This window comes from Ornithorhynchus anatinus, chromosome 8, assembly GCF_004115215.2.
Source record: "Ornithorhynchus anatinus isolate Pmale09 chromosome 8, mOrnAna1.pri.v4, whole genome shotgun sequence".
Classification (NCBI taxonomy): Eukaryota; Metazoa; Chordata; class Mammalia; order Monotremata; family Ornithorhynchidae; genus Ornithorhynchus; species Ornithorhynchus anatinus.
In genome coordinates this window covers 68,223,125-68,236,644 of record NC_041735.1, presented here as the reverse complement: position 1 = coordinate 68,236,644, position 13,520 = coordinate 68,223,125, and positions in this window count along the sequence as shown.

Here is a 13,520-nt window from a genome sequence, read left to right as displayed (position 1 = left end):
TAACCGAGGCCTAGAGAAGTAAAGTGACTTGCCCAAGGTCACACAGCAGGCAGGTGGCAGAGCCGGGATTAGAATCCAGGTCTTGTGACTCCCAGCACTGGGCCGTGCTGCTTCTCTCGGGCAACAGCGTCTGAGCGCTTATCTGAACATGTGCAGAAACCATGGGCCGGGGGTGGGGGGTGGGGATGTGATCACAGGACCCCCCACTTCTATCTCCCAGCTGCACCAGTAAGCCCAGTCTAACTGTGCTGCCGGGGCGGGGATGAGAACAGGGAAGTGGCAATGAAGAGACATAGAGGAGTGAGGCAAGGGGTGACATAGAGAAGGAGTGTGGACCAGCGGTTAGAGCCCGGGCCCGGGAGTCAGAAGGACCTGGGTTCTAATCCCACCTCCTTTATTCACCCTCCTCCAACTCCCCAGCCACTAATTTTGGTTAGGGTTTTGATTTGTTTGATTGTCAGCTTGCCGTGGGCTGGGAATGTTGCTTGCTGATTGTTCTATTGTACTCTCCCAAGCGCTTAGTACAGTGCCTTGCACACGGTAAGTGCTCAATAAATACATTTCACTGAACGGCTCTGCCACTTGCCTGCTGTGGGACCTTGGTCTAGTCACCTCACCCTCTCTGCGCCTCAGTCCCCTCATCTGTAAAATAGGGATGAAGACTGTGAGCCCCATGTGGGACAGGGACCGGTTCCAACCTGATTAGCTTGGACCCGCCCCTAGCGCTTAGAACAGTGACTGGAGTATAGTAAGCGCTTAACAAATACGACAATTATTATTACTATCATAATTGGGCATCTATAACACCGTACTGGGTGCAGAGCTCTGAACTGGACTTAGTAAGACCATAAGGTCCTAGTGGACAGGGAATGAATGGGTCTCATGTTCCTGTTTTACTTTTTCAAGTGCTCAGTACAGCATACTGCACCAACTGGGAAATCGGTAGATATTATCATTATTCATTCATTCATGCCATCGTATTTATCGAGTGCTTACTCTGCGCAGAACACTGTATTAAGCGCTTGGGAAAGCACGATAGAGCGATATACGGTGACATTCCCCGTCCGCAGTGAGCTTAGAGTCTAGCGAGGGGAGACAGACATGGATATAAATAAATGAAATGACAGATATGGATATAAATGCTGTGGGACAGGGAGGGGGGAAGAGCAAAGGGAGCAAGTCGGGGTGACGTGGAAAGGAGAAGGAGATGAGGAAAAGTGGGGCTTAGTATATACGTAACCCCCAATGGACTCACTCCTAGATCCAGAAACCCTGTCTTAAAAAGACAGACTTTAGCAGAGGGTCCGTAAACCTAGGAAACTGTAGGCGATTAATAATGGTATTTATTATTTGTTTACCTGTCACGCACTGTATTAAATGTTAGGTTAAGTCCAAGCTAATCAGGTTGGATACAGTCCCCGTTCCACATGGGGCTCACGGTCTTAATCCCCATTTTACAGATGAGGGAACTGAGGCCCAGAGACGTGAAAGATGGTATGTGCCAAGCACTGTTCTAAGCGCTGGAGTAGATACAAGGTCATCAGGTTGTCCCACTTGGGGCTCACGGTCTTAATTCCCATTTTACAGATAAGGTAACAGGCCCAGTGAAGTGACTTGCTCAAAGTCACACAGCTGGTAAGCGGCGGAGCCGGGATTAGAACCCATGACCTCTGACTCCCAAGCCCGGGCTCTTGCCACTGAGCCACGCTGCTTGGACTGAGAGCACACGTGCTCTAAGGAGAAGAAGTTTCCAATGATGGGTCCTGAATTCTAGTCTCCTTAGCAGCAGGAGGGAATGTGGCTTCCACATACATCTGGGCGCCAGAAGATCTGGGTTCTAATCCCAGCTCTGCCACTGGCCTGCTATGTGAACTTGGGCCAATCCCTTCCACCTCTCTTTGCCTCAGTTTCTTCATCTGTAGTTGGGGATGAAGTATCTGCTCTCCATTCCTCTTAGGCAGTGAACCCTTTACTGTGTCTGATCTGCTTAGAGGGTCTCTACCTCAAGGCTTATCACGGTTCTTGATGTAGAGTGTGCCCTTAAATAATAATATTAGTGGTATTTGTTAAGCGCTTACTGTGTGCTAAGCACTGTAGTAAGAGCTAGGATGGAGACAAGCAAATGGGATTGGACACAGTCACTGTTCCACGTGGGGCTCCTTAGTATCATTAATATTATGGGGAACCCCAAACCCTTTCCACCAACATCCTGGACATCTTCTATGCAAGGTTACGGTGTTTGCACACAGTAAGCGCTCAATGAATAATAATAATTCCAGTATTAAGCGCTTACTGTGTGCCAGGCAATGTGGTAAGCGCTGGGATGGATACAAGCAAATCAGATGGGATGAATGAATGTAATCAATGTATAACTCAAAGGAATAATGGAATGTACAATCAAATATACCCTGGCTCCCAGATTGTGTACATTCATTCATTCAATAGTATTTATTGAGCGCTTAACTATGTGCAGAGCACTGTACTAAGCGCTTGGAATGGACAATTGGGCAACAGATAGAGACCATCCCTGCCCAGTGACGGGCTCGTGGTCTAAGCGGGGGAATTGATGGTGTATAGCAGCATGGGGAAGTGGTTTTCCTGGCACATAGTTAGTGCTTAACAAATACCATTATTATTATTATTATTGTTATTAATTAGTATAACACAGGCCTACATTCTAAGCCCAGCCCTGCCACAAATCTGCTGTGGGACCTTGGGTAAGTCACTTCACTTCCAGTGACCTCATCTGAAAAATGGAGATCAAGAGTGTGAGTCCCATGTAAGGCAGGGATTGTGTCCAACCTAATTTTCTCATATTCACCTCAGTGCTTAGAACAGTGCTTGGCACATAGTAAGCGCTTAACGAACACCGCAATTCTTAATATGGCAGCACCTATGTGGTGAGCACCTCTGTGGAAAACGTTCACCAAGAGGCCAGTGTCCATCAGCTGCCCATTCGCATTATCTCCTTCCATCCCCGGAGCGCTTCGGAATTCATTCAGTTGTATTTATTGAGCGCTTAATGTGTGCAGTGCACCGTACTAAGCGCTTGGAAAGTAAAGCATACTTCGGAAACAGATAGAGACAAGCCCTACCCAACAACGGGCTCGCAGTCTAGAATTGAAAGAAGCAGTAGCAGGAATGGTATTTATTGAGCACCTACGAGTGCCAGGCACTATGCTATACTGATTAGACTGTAAGCCCATCAAAGGGCAGGGACTGTCTCTACCTGTTGCCGATTTGTACATTCCAAGCACTTAGTACAGTGCTCTGTACATAGTAAGCGCTCAATAAATACTATTGAATGAATGAATGAATAAGCACTTCAGTACCGCCGAAGCCTAAGACATTTTTTTGTTTTGGTGTTTCTTAAGCACTTACTCTCTGCCAGGTTCTGGGGTAGATACAAGTTAATCAGGTTGGACACAGTGTGTGTCCCGCGTAGGGTTTAATCCCTGTTTTAGAGATAAGGCCCAGAGAAGTGAAGTGACTTGCCCAAGATGACCCAGCAGACAAGCGCCGGAGCTGGAATTAGAACCCAGGTCCTTCTGGCTTCCAGGCCCGGGCTCTAGCCGCTAGGCCACCATGCTACTCAAGACTCGTTTAGACTGTGAGCCCGTCACTGGGCAGGGATGGTCTCTATCTGTTGCCGAAGTGTACATGCCAAGCGTGTAGTACAGTGCTCTGCACATAGTAAGTGCTCAATAAATGCTATTGAATGAATGAAAGACTCAGTCCCTGCCCTCAAAACCTTATGTTGTAGTGGGGGAAGCAGGAATGGACATGTCAGATGGACGCGTATAATTGCGGTTATCTAACTCTGTTTAGAGAACGCTAGTTGTCGAGATCTTGGCCCTTACCATTTTTCATGGAGTGATCGTCAGCCCCTCCCACTAGCTGGTAAGCTCCTTGAGGGCAGGGGTCCTGTCTACAGCGCTTAGTTCAGTGCCTGGCACATAGGAAGCGCTTAACAGATGCCATTATTATTTTATCTTTTTATTATGACACTCTCCCAAGCGCTCATACAGGGCTCAATAAGTGACGATCGGTGGGGGACGATCCATTAGCAACCCCGAGAATGGGCAGGATGGTTCCGGTAATCAACCCCCCTCCACAGCCTTCCCCTCCCCTTCGGAGCCTTATCGAAAGCCCATCTCCTCCAAGAAGCCTTCCCTGACTGCGCCCTCCTTTCCTCTTCTCCCTCTCCCTCGCCCTGACTCGCTCCCCTCCTTCACCGCCCCCGTCCCAGCCCCTCACCGCTTACGTCCACATCTGTCACTTATTTATTTTTATTAATGCCCGTCTCCCCCTCTAGACCGTAAGCTCGCTGTGGGCAGGGCGGGTGTCTTGTTTATTGTTCCATCGTCCCCTCCCGAGCGCTTAGTCTTAGTGCTCCCCACACAGTAAGCGCTCAGTAAATACGATTGACTTGAATGACAACCTGGGGGCGGGGGGTAGGGCGAAGGGGCAGGGGCCTAGCGTGCCAGGCAGGATATATAACCGTCCCATCTTTGGATACGAGTGACCCACAAATTCCCTCTTAAAACAGAAATAGCTTTCAAGGTGCGCTTGCTGACTCACTTGAATTTTTCTCTGAACTCTTGAAGGCTATTTTCCCCCTCGAGTTTGGGGACTCTGAGGTGAGAGAGTCCCAGAGGAAGTCAAGAATGGGAACACGAGACCGTGAGCAGAAGCGCCAGGCTTGGGTCAGGCCCCCTGCCGATCGGGCCAGGACTCTGTCTCCAGCAGAAGCACCAGCTTGTTGGTAAGAACCGTGTATTCGCTACCGTCCTGGACACCCACCCTCCTGGTAGCGGATGCGCCGGTTTACACCCCTGACTCTCCCCCACTGACCCAGCAGGGACCATCCGAACCCCCTGACTCTCCCCTCTCCATCCCTGACTCTTCCCCTACCCCTCCGGTGACCCCCTAACCACCCCCTCTCCCTGCAATGACCTGGAATGAATCCCCCTCCACCAGCTCTCCCCCTCCACCCCCAACTTTCCCTCCAGTGCTTTACCGTGCACCATTTTCAGCATGGTGTAGTGGCCAGAGCCAGGGCCTGGGGGTCACGGGTTCAAATCCCGGATCCGCCACTTGTCTGCTGGGTGCCTTCGGGCGAGTCGCTTCCCTCCTCCGTGCCTCAGTTCCCTCGTCTGTGAAATGGGGATTAAGACTGTGAGCCCCGTGTGGGACGGGGACGGTGTCCAACCCGATTCGCTTGTGATAATAATAATGTTGGTACTGGTTAAGCGCTTCCTATAATAATAATGTTGGTATCGGTTAAGCGCTTACTATGTGCAGAGCACCGTTCTAAGCACTGGGGTAGACACAGGGGAATCAGGTTGTCCCACGTGGGGCTCACATTCTTAATCCCCATTTTACAGATGAGGGAACTGAGGCACAGAGAAGTTAAGTGACTCGCCCACAGTCACCCAGCCGACAAGTGGCAGAGCTGGGATTCGAACTCATGACCCCTGACTCCAAAGCCCGTGCTCTTTCCACTGAGGGAGGGAGGTAGGGAGAGGGAGGAAGACAAGGGGCCAGCGGAGGTGGGGACCTTTGTCAACTTTTTTTTTTTTGACTTTGAATAAAATGTCACCTTTTGAGGCAAAAAGAAGGAAGCATGAAAGCTTCAATCCACCTCAGGGCTTAGAGCAGTGTCCGGCACATAACAAAGACCGTTATTATGTACTTTGCACACAGTAAGTGCTCAGTAAATATGATTGATTGATTGATTACCCCCTCCCCACCATCAACTTCCAGAATATTCAAAGCACCTAGGCCTAGAAAGATTTCTTTGACCAAAACACTTCCCCTTCTCCAACACCCCTTTCCATGCAGCCTGGCATCTCAGGGGGAAAATCGAAACCATCTTTGTAATCTTGGGTCTGAATTCCGAGCCCGCTGCGAAGTAGTGAAAATGACTTTGTACTTTCTCCACCAGATATACTCGAGCCCTTTAAGGCCCGAGTGTAGAGAATAAATCACCGGCATTAAAATATCCTCAAAACAATTTATATGAAAAAGAGATACAAGCGAGGCCAAATAGAGTCAACCCTTGACTCAGAAGAAAGGTTACGTAAAGGGGGAGAGAATGACGGCCGCAAAACCCGGCTCCGAAACATCCCCTTGAGCCTGGGAAAATATGTTGCCAAACCTTCCACAGCGGAAGCTAAGCAGCTGGACTCAGCCCGTGGCTGAGAGCTGAGAATTCACTGGGAAGGAGAAAATTAACGATTGTCCCCTGTTGCCTTTGGAAGAAATAATAATAATAATATAGATAATAAGGGGGAAATGGTAACAGAACAGAAAATAATGAGGGGAAATAATGCTACTAATAATAACGATAATAAAACCGCTAAGGGGAAATGATAATAGAACAGAAAGTGACGGGAAATAACAGTAACAATGATAATAATAGTGATTGTGGTATTTGTTAAGCAGTTACTCTGTGCCGAGCACTGGGGTAGATACAACATGAGGCTCACAGTAGGAAGTAGGAGGGAGAAAGGGGATTTAATCACCACTTTACAGATGAGAGAACCGAGGCGCGGTGAAGTGACTTGCCCAAGGTCCCCCAGCGGACAGGCGGCGGAGCCGGGATTAGAACCCAGGTCCTCTGACTCCCAGGCTCAGTCTCTTTCCATCAGGTCACGCTGCTTCTCACCGAGTGTTTATTCTGGGCCTAGAAGCTCTGTTAGATTGTAAGCTCCTTGAGCGCAGGAGTAATGTCTTCTATCTCTGTTGTACTCTCCCCGGTGCTCAGTACAGTGCTCGGCACACAGTAGACTGTGAACTCTGGGAAGGCGGAGATCACACCTACGGACTTTATTGTTTTTGACTCTCCCAAGAGATAATAATAACGATGGTATTTGTTAAGCGTTTACTCTGTGCCAAGCGCTGGGGGAGATACAAGGTCATCAGGTTGTCCCGCCTGGGGCTCACAGTCTTCATCCCCGTTTTTCAGATGGGGTCACTGAGGCACAGAGAGGTGAAGCGGCTTGCCCAAGGTCTCCCAGCAGACAAGTGGCGGAGCTGCGATTAGAACCCAGGTCCTTCCGATAGCCAGGTCCGAGCTCTATCCACTAGGCCACGCTGCTTCTCTGAAGCGATTAATATAGTTTTCTGCACACGGTAGACTGTAAACACTTTGAGGGCCGGGATCGTGTCTAGGAACGCTGTTGTAGTCTCCCAAGCGCTTAATACAGTGCCCTGCACCCAGTAGGTGCTCAGTAAATGCTGCCGATCGGCTGAGGAGAGAAAATGGTTTTTCCCTTTCTCTCCCAGAGTATCCCTTCCCACCTGGTCTGAAGACAGAGTTGGACCAAGCTCCCGTCGTGGCATGGGAAACTGTAGCTCGTCGCGGGCAGGGAATGTTTCTGTTTATTCTTTTGTCCTCTCGCAAACACTCAGTACAGTGGTCCGCTCACGGTAAGCGCTCAATAGATAACGACTGACTGACTCGAGGAAGGCCATGGGGCAACTGGCCAGCTCCCAAGTCATCCGGCTCGTCCCCCGGCCGCCACCTTAGGGGTGCCCCGATGATCGACCGATGGTATTTATTGAACGCTTACCGTCCGGGATGGTTCCCGGGGCCCCCGCAAGCAACCCGGTGCCGCTGTCAATCGATCAGTCGATAGTATTTATCGAGCACCTAGTGGATTACACGGAGCACCAAGCAGGTTGAGAACGGCGTGGCTCAGTGGAAAGAGTACGGGCTTGGGAGTCAGAGGTGGTGGGTTCTAATCCCGACTCTGCCACTTGTCAGCTGGGTGACTTTGGGCAAGTCACTTCACTTCTCTGTGCCTCAGTGACCTCATCTGCAAAATGGGGATCAAGACTGTGAGCCCCACGTGGGGCAACCTGATTACCTTGTATCCTCCCAGGGCTCAGAACAGTTCTTGGTACATAGTAAGCACTTTACAAATGCCATTATTATTATTAATAGAGATGACCAGAAGGAAAATACCTATTGCCCGCCCTCCAGGAGGCAGCCAGCAGCGGATCAATAGCACTGACTGATCGCGGCCCTGGAGTTTGGGGATTCTGCTGTGAAAGGGGTCCTGCAGAGATAAAGATTCTTGTCTCTCTGACCTTGACTTTCCCCCGTTGACCCAGCACGGACCATCCAACCCCCCTGACTCTTCCCTCTCCATCCTCGACTCTGGGAGAAAATGCTTCATAACCAGAAGCAAAAGACTCAGTTTCCACCCTAAGGGAGCCATTATAAGCTCATGGTTATGACATAATGGGTAGAGCACAGGCCTGGGAGTCAGAAGGTCATGGGTTCTAATCCTCCGCCTCTTGTCTGCTGTATGATCCTGTCCAAGTCACTTCACTTCTCTGGGCCTCAGTTCCCTCATCTGGAAAATGCGGGTCAAGACTGTGAGCCCCTCATGGGACGGGGACTGATGATGATGGTGGTATATTCGTTAAGCACTTATTATGTGCCAAGCACTGGTCTAAGAGCTGGGGTAGGTATACGGTCATCAGGTTGTCCCACGTGGGATGAGGTAACTGAGGCACGGAGAAGTGAAGCGACTTGCCCAAAGTCACATAGCTGACAAGAGGCGGAGCAGGGATTAGAACCCACGACTTCTGACTCCCAAGCCCGGGCTCTTTCCACTGCGCCACACTGCTTCTCTGGGTCCAACTCGATTTGCTGGTCTCCGCCCCACCGCTTAGTACGGTGCCTGGCACAAAGTAAGTGCTTAACAAGCACCACAATTATTATTATTCTGGTGCAGTAAATAATGGTGGGGAGAGAAGAATGGAGCTCATGACTCTCATGAATAGTCCCGGCTCTGCCACTTGTCAGCTGTGTGACTGTGGGCAGGTCACTTAACTTTTCTGTGCCTCAGTTCCCTCATCTATAAAATGGGGATTAAGACTGTGAGCCTCACGTGGGACAACCTGATTACTCTGTATCTACCCCAGCGCTTAGAACAGTGCTCGGCACATAGTAAGCGCTTAACGGATACCAACGTTATTATTGTTATCACAGTGCTTTGCACACAGTAAGGGCTCAATAAATGCGATAGAATGAATGCGCCGATTGTGAGCGGCGGGTGATGACTCAGTAGCGTACGCCGAACCAACATGTTCTAAAGTGTGTGATCGAGTTGTGGATAAGATAGCACCCTGCCATCTTTCACTCGTGAAGTGATTACTGACATCGACGCGTGTTAGGAAGAGAAGCAGCATGGCTCTGCCACTTTGCTGCGTGACCTTGGGGAAAGCACTTGACTTCTCGGGGCCTCGGCTTCCTCGTGTGCCAAATGGGGATTCAATACCTGTTCTCCCTCCTACTTAGACTGGGGGCCTCATTCATTCATTCAATCGTATTTACTGAGCTCTTACTGTGTGCAGAGCGCTGTACTAAGCGCTTGGAAAGTACAATTCGGCAACAGATAGAGACGATCCCTGCCCAACAACGGGCTCACAGTTCATGGGGGACTGTGTCCCACCTGCTGAACTTGTGTCTACCCCAGCGTTTAGAACACTGCTTGGCCCAAGTAGGTGCTTAACAAGAACCATAAAATAAGAATAATAATCACCAGTGGTATTGGAGTGCTTACTATGTGCAGAGCACTGTACCGAGCACTTTGGAGAGTACAGTACAGAGGGGCTGGTAGACACATCCCCTGCCCACAACGAGCTTACAGTCTAGAAGGGAAGAGAGACCACCCAGTTGGTCCATAGGATCCAGTGGACGCTCGATTAGTTTTTTCTGCATGCCCACTCTGAGCAAAGCACTGTGCTAAGTACTTGGGAGGTGCAGCCCTCCAGGAAGCTTCCAATCTGATGGGGGAGAAAGGTCAGGAACAGTTGATTGGATCTGAGGATTTCTGAACCAGCCCTTGAAGGAAAATGCTGTGGAAAAAGTTGTCCAATCTACCACGTCCGGTAGACTACGACCAGCCTTGGGCCGGGTCTTCCAACTCTGTTGTGTCGGACTCTCCCAAGCGCTTAGTACAGTGCTCTGCACGGAGTACTCAATGCAAACCATTGGTTGAATGAACCTCCAGAGCTGGCCACGCTTTTAGTACATTCTTTCTGAATTGTCGTACTTACCCACCCCGCGAGGACCATTTTTAAGGGTGATTGTTCTTCTTGGGACCAAAAAAAAAAAGTGAATTAAATGAGCCGAAGCTGTCTTGGCTCAATCAGCTTCCGCTGAACGAAGCAGGAACTAAAATGAATCCATCTCTGGAGGCAAAAATCTGTAGAGTCCAATAACCATCCTATAATAATAATAGTGGTATTTAAGTGATGATGGAGGTGGTGGTGTTTGTTAAGCGCTTACTATGTGCCAAGCACTGTTGTAAGCGCTGGGGTAGATTCAAGGTAATCAGGATGTCCCACGTGGGGCTCACGGTCTTCGTCCCTGGTGCTTTCTCTGCGCCGGGCAGTGTAATAAGCACTGGGGTGGATACAAGCAATTCGGGTTGGACACAGTCCCTTGTCTTACATGGGGCTCACAGTCTCCATCCCCATTTTCCAGATGAGGTCACTGAGGCCCAGAGAAGTGAAGTGACGTTGCCCAAGGTCGCACAGCTGACAAGTGGCGGAGCTGGGATTCGAACCCATGACCTCTGACTCCCGGTCCCTCCTCTCTCCGCTAACCCCATGCGGCTTCTCTATCAACCCATCAGCCACTTTTAACGGGTGTATACTAATATACTTATTATATTCGGGAAGCAGCATGGCCTAGTGGATAGAGCAAAGGCCTCGAAGTCAGAAGTCATGGGTCCTAATCTGGGCTCTGCCACCTGTCTTCTGCGTGACCTTGGGCAAGGCCCTTCACTTCTCTGGGCCTCAGTCACCTCATCTGGAAAATGGGGATTAAGACTGCGACTCCCCTCTGGACAAGGACTGTGTCCAACCTGATTGACTTTACGAAGACCTTGATGATGATTATTATTAAGCACTTACTATGCGCAAAAAAGGCACTGTACTGAACTCTGGGGCGGAGATGAGCAAATTGGGTCGGACACAGTCCCTGTCTCCCGTGGGACTCATAGGCTCAATCCCCCTTTTCCAGACGAGGTAACTGAGGCACAGAGAAGTTAAGTGACTTGTATCTCTCCCAGCACTTAGAACAGTGCTTGATACAGAGTAAGCGCTTAACAAATTCCATCATATTATATATTAAAAATCTAAATCTATATTATTTATTCATTACCATCAATTCCTTATCAACCAATCAGTGATATTTTCTGAGCGTCTACTTGTGTGCAGTGCGCTGTACCAAGCGTTTGTAAATACGTTTATGTCGATCTCCCGGCTTAGAGTCGTCAGCTCCTTGTAGGCAGGGAGGGAGGTCTAATGTATCTACTGAACTCTCCCAAGCGTTTAGCACAGTGCCCGGCCCTCAGTGGCCGTTCAGTAAATACTATTGAGCTGGTTTCCTCCTGGAGCTATTTCTAGAAGCAGCAGGATCCTTTTCTAGGAAGAAGAATCGAGCAATCCATCAGTGGTATTTATTGAGCGCTACTATATGCAGAGCATTGTGAGAAGCAGCATGGCGCAGTGGAAAGAGCCCGGGCTTGGGAGTCAGAGGTCATGGGTTCAAATCCCGGCTCTGCCACTTGTCAGCTGTGTGACTGTGGGCGAGTCGCTTCACTTCTCTGTGCCTCAGTGACCTCATCTGTTAAATGGGATGAAGACTGTGAGCCTCACGTGGGACGACCCGATTACCCTGTATCTCCCCCAGCGCTTAGAACAGTGCTCTGCACATAGTGAGTGCTTAACAAACGCCAAGATGATTATTATTATTAAGCGCTTGGGAGAGGTTGATATAGCAGAGTCAGTAGACCCATTTCCTGCCCACAAAGGGCGGGGGGGAAGAACAATTGCGGTATTGGTTAATCAGGCAACGATATTTATTGAGCACTTACTATGTGCAGAGCACTGTACTAAGCGCTTGGGAGAGAGCAGTATAGCAGAGCCGGTAGATACGTTCCCAGGTCCCCCCTCTCCCCCAGCGCTTTCTTTTTGCCAAACACTGTTCTAAACTCTGAGGAAAATCCGAGACGGGCGAGGCCGGAGGAGGCGAGCTCAGCCCAGGCCCCGACGTTGGGGGACTCTCTCCCCCCCCCCCCCCCCGGTGCTTGGGAGTCAAAAGATCACGGGTTCTAATCCCGACTCCTCCACTCGTTTGCTGTGTGACCTTGGGCCAGTCACTTTGCTTCTCTGGGCCTCAGGGACCTCATCTGTAACATGGAGGGAGGAGACTGTGAGCTCCACGAGGAACAGGGACTGAATCCAACGCGACTTGCTCGTATCCACCCCAGCGCTTAGTACGGCGCCTGCCACGTAGCGCTTAACAAAATACCACAGTTATAATTATTACTCCCCATCGTCAACCCAGAATTCATCACAAATCAAGTGGTCATTACGGCTCCCCCCCGGGGCGACGATGGAACCCCATTTTCCCGATGGATATGGCCATGCCCGGGACGGACCGATTCATCACCAGGGAAGAGGAGAGAGACATTCCCTCCCTCCCGTCTTCCCACCCCTTGCTCTGCCCTTCCCTGACTTTCCCGGGAGAGGCGGATGATAAATCAGACCTTCTCCGGAGTGGATGGGGGGGTGGGTTCGGACAATCAGGTGGTGATGGAGGCTGTCGGGATTCCCCTCCCCCGCCTGGAGTTGGGACCCCCGGGGGTGGCCGGCTGGGAGGGTGGGTGGGGAGATGCTCCCAGGCAGAGACCAGGGAGGAGAGACGCGGGGAGAGGAGTTGAGGGAGAGAGACATGGAACCCGCGGCGGAGGCAGGGATAGAGGGAGCCCGGCAGAGGCAGAAAGACAGAGAGGGAGAGGGAGAGGGAGAGAGAGAGAGAAAGAGAAACAAAGAGAGGAAAAGAAAAAGGAGAAAGAGAAACAGGGAAAGCGAGAGAGAAAGAGAGAAACAGAAAGAAAGAGAAACAGAAAGGGAGAGAGGAAGAAAAAAGAATCGGAGAAAGAGAGAAAGAAAAAGAAACAGAAAGAAAAACAGAAAGAAATAAGAGAGAAACAGAGAAAGAATGAGAGAACAAGAAAAAAGAGAGAAAAACAGAGAAAGACACAAAGGGAAAGAGAGAGAGAGAAAGAAAGAGAGGAAGGGAAAGAGGAAAGAAGGGATAAAAAGGGCAGAAGGCGGAGCGGAGAGCAGGCAGGGGAAGATGTTCTGATGATGGAGGGGAGGGGAGGGGAGGGGGAAGGTCCCCTCCCAGGCCCGAGGAGAGGACGGGGGGGGGAGGTCTGCCCCCTCTCTCCTACTTCTCCCCCCCACCCCGGGTCCCTCTTCTTGGGGTGCCGTCCCCTGTCGCCCCGCCCCCCCCCCCCCGGCTCCGGGAGGTCACCCACAGGAGAGGGGCTTTAGAGACCCCCCTGGTCTCCCCCTCCCTTCCCGGGTCTCTGGGTCTCTGACGCCGGGGTTAGGGGTCGGGGGTGGTGCGGCACGTTCTGCCCCCCTGGGGGTCGAGGAGGGGGAAGGGTCTTTAGGGCAGATTCAGAGGCTCCCCTCCCGCC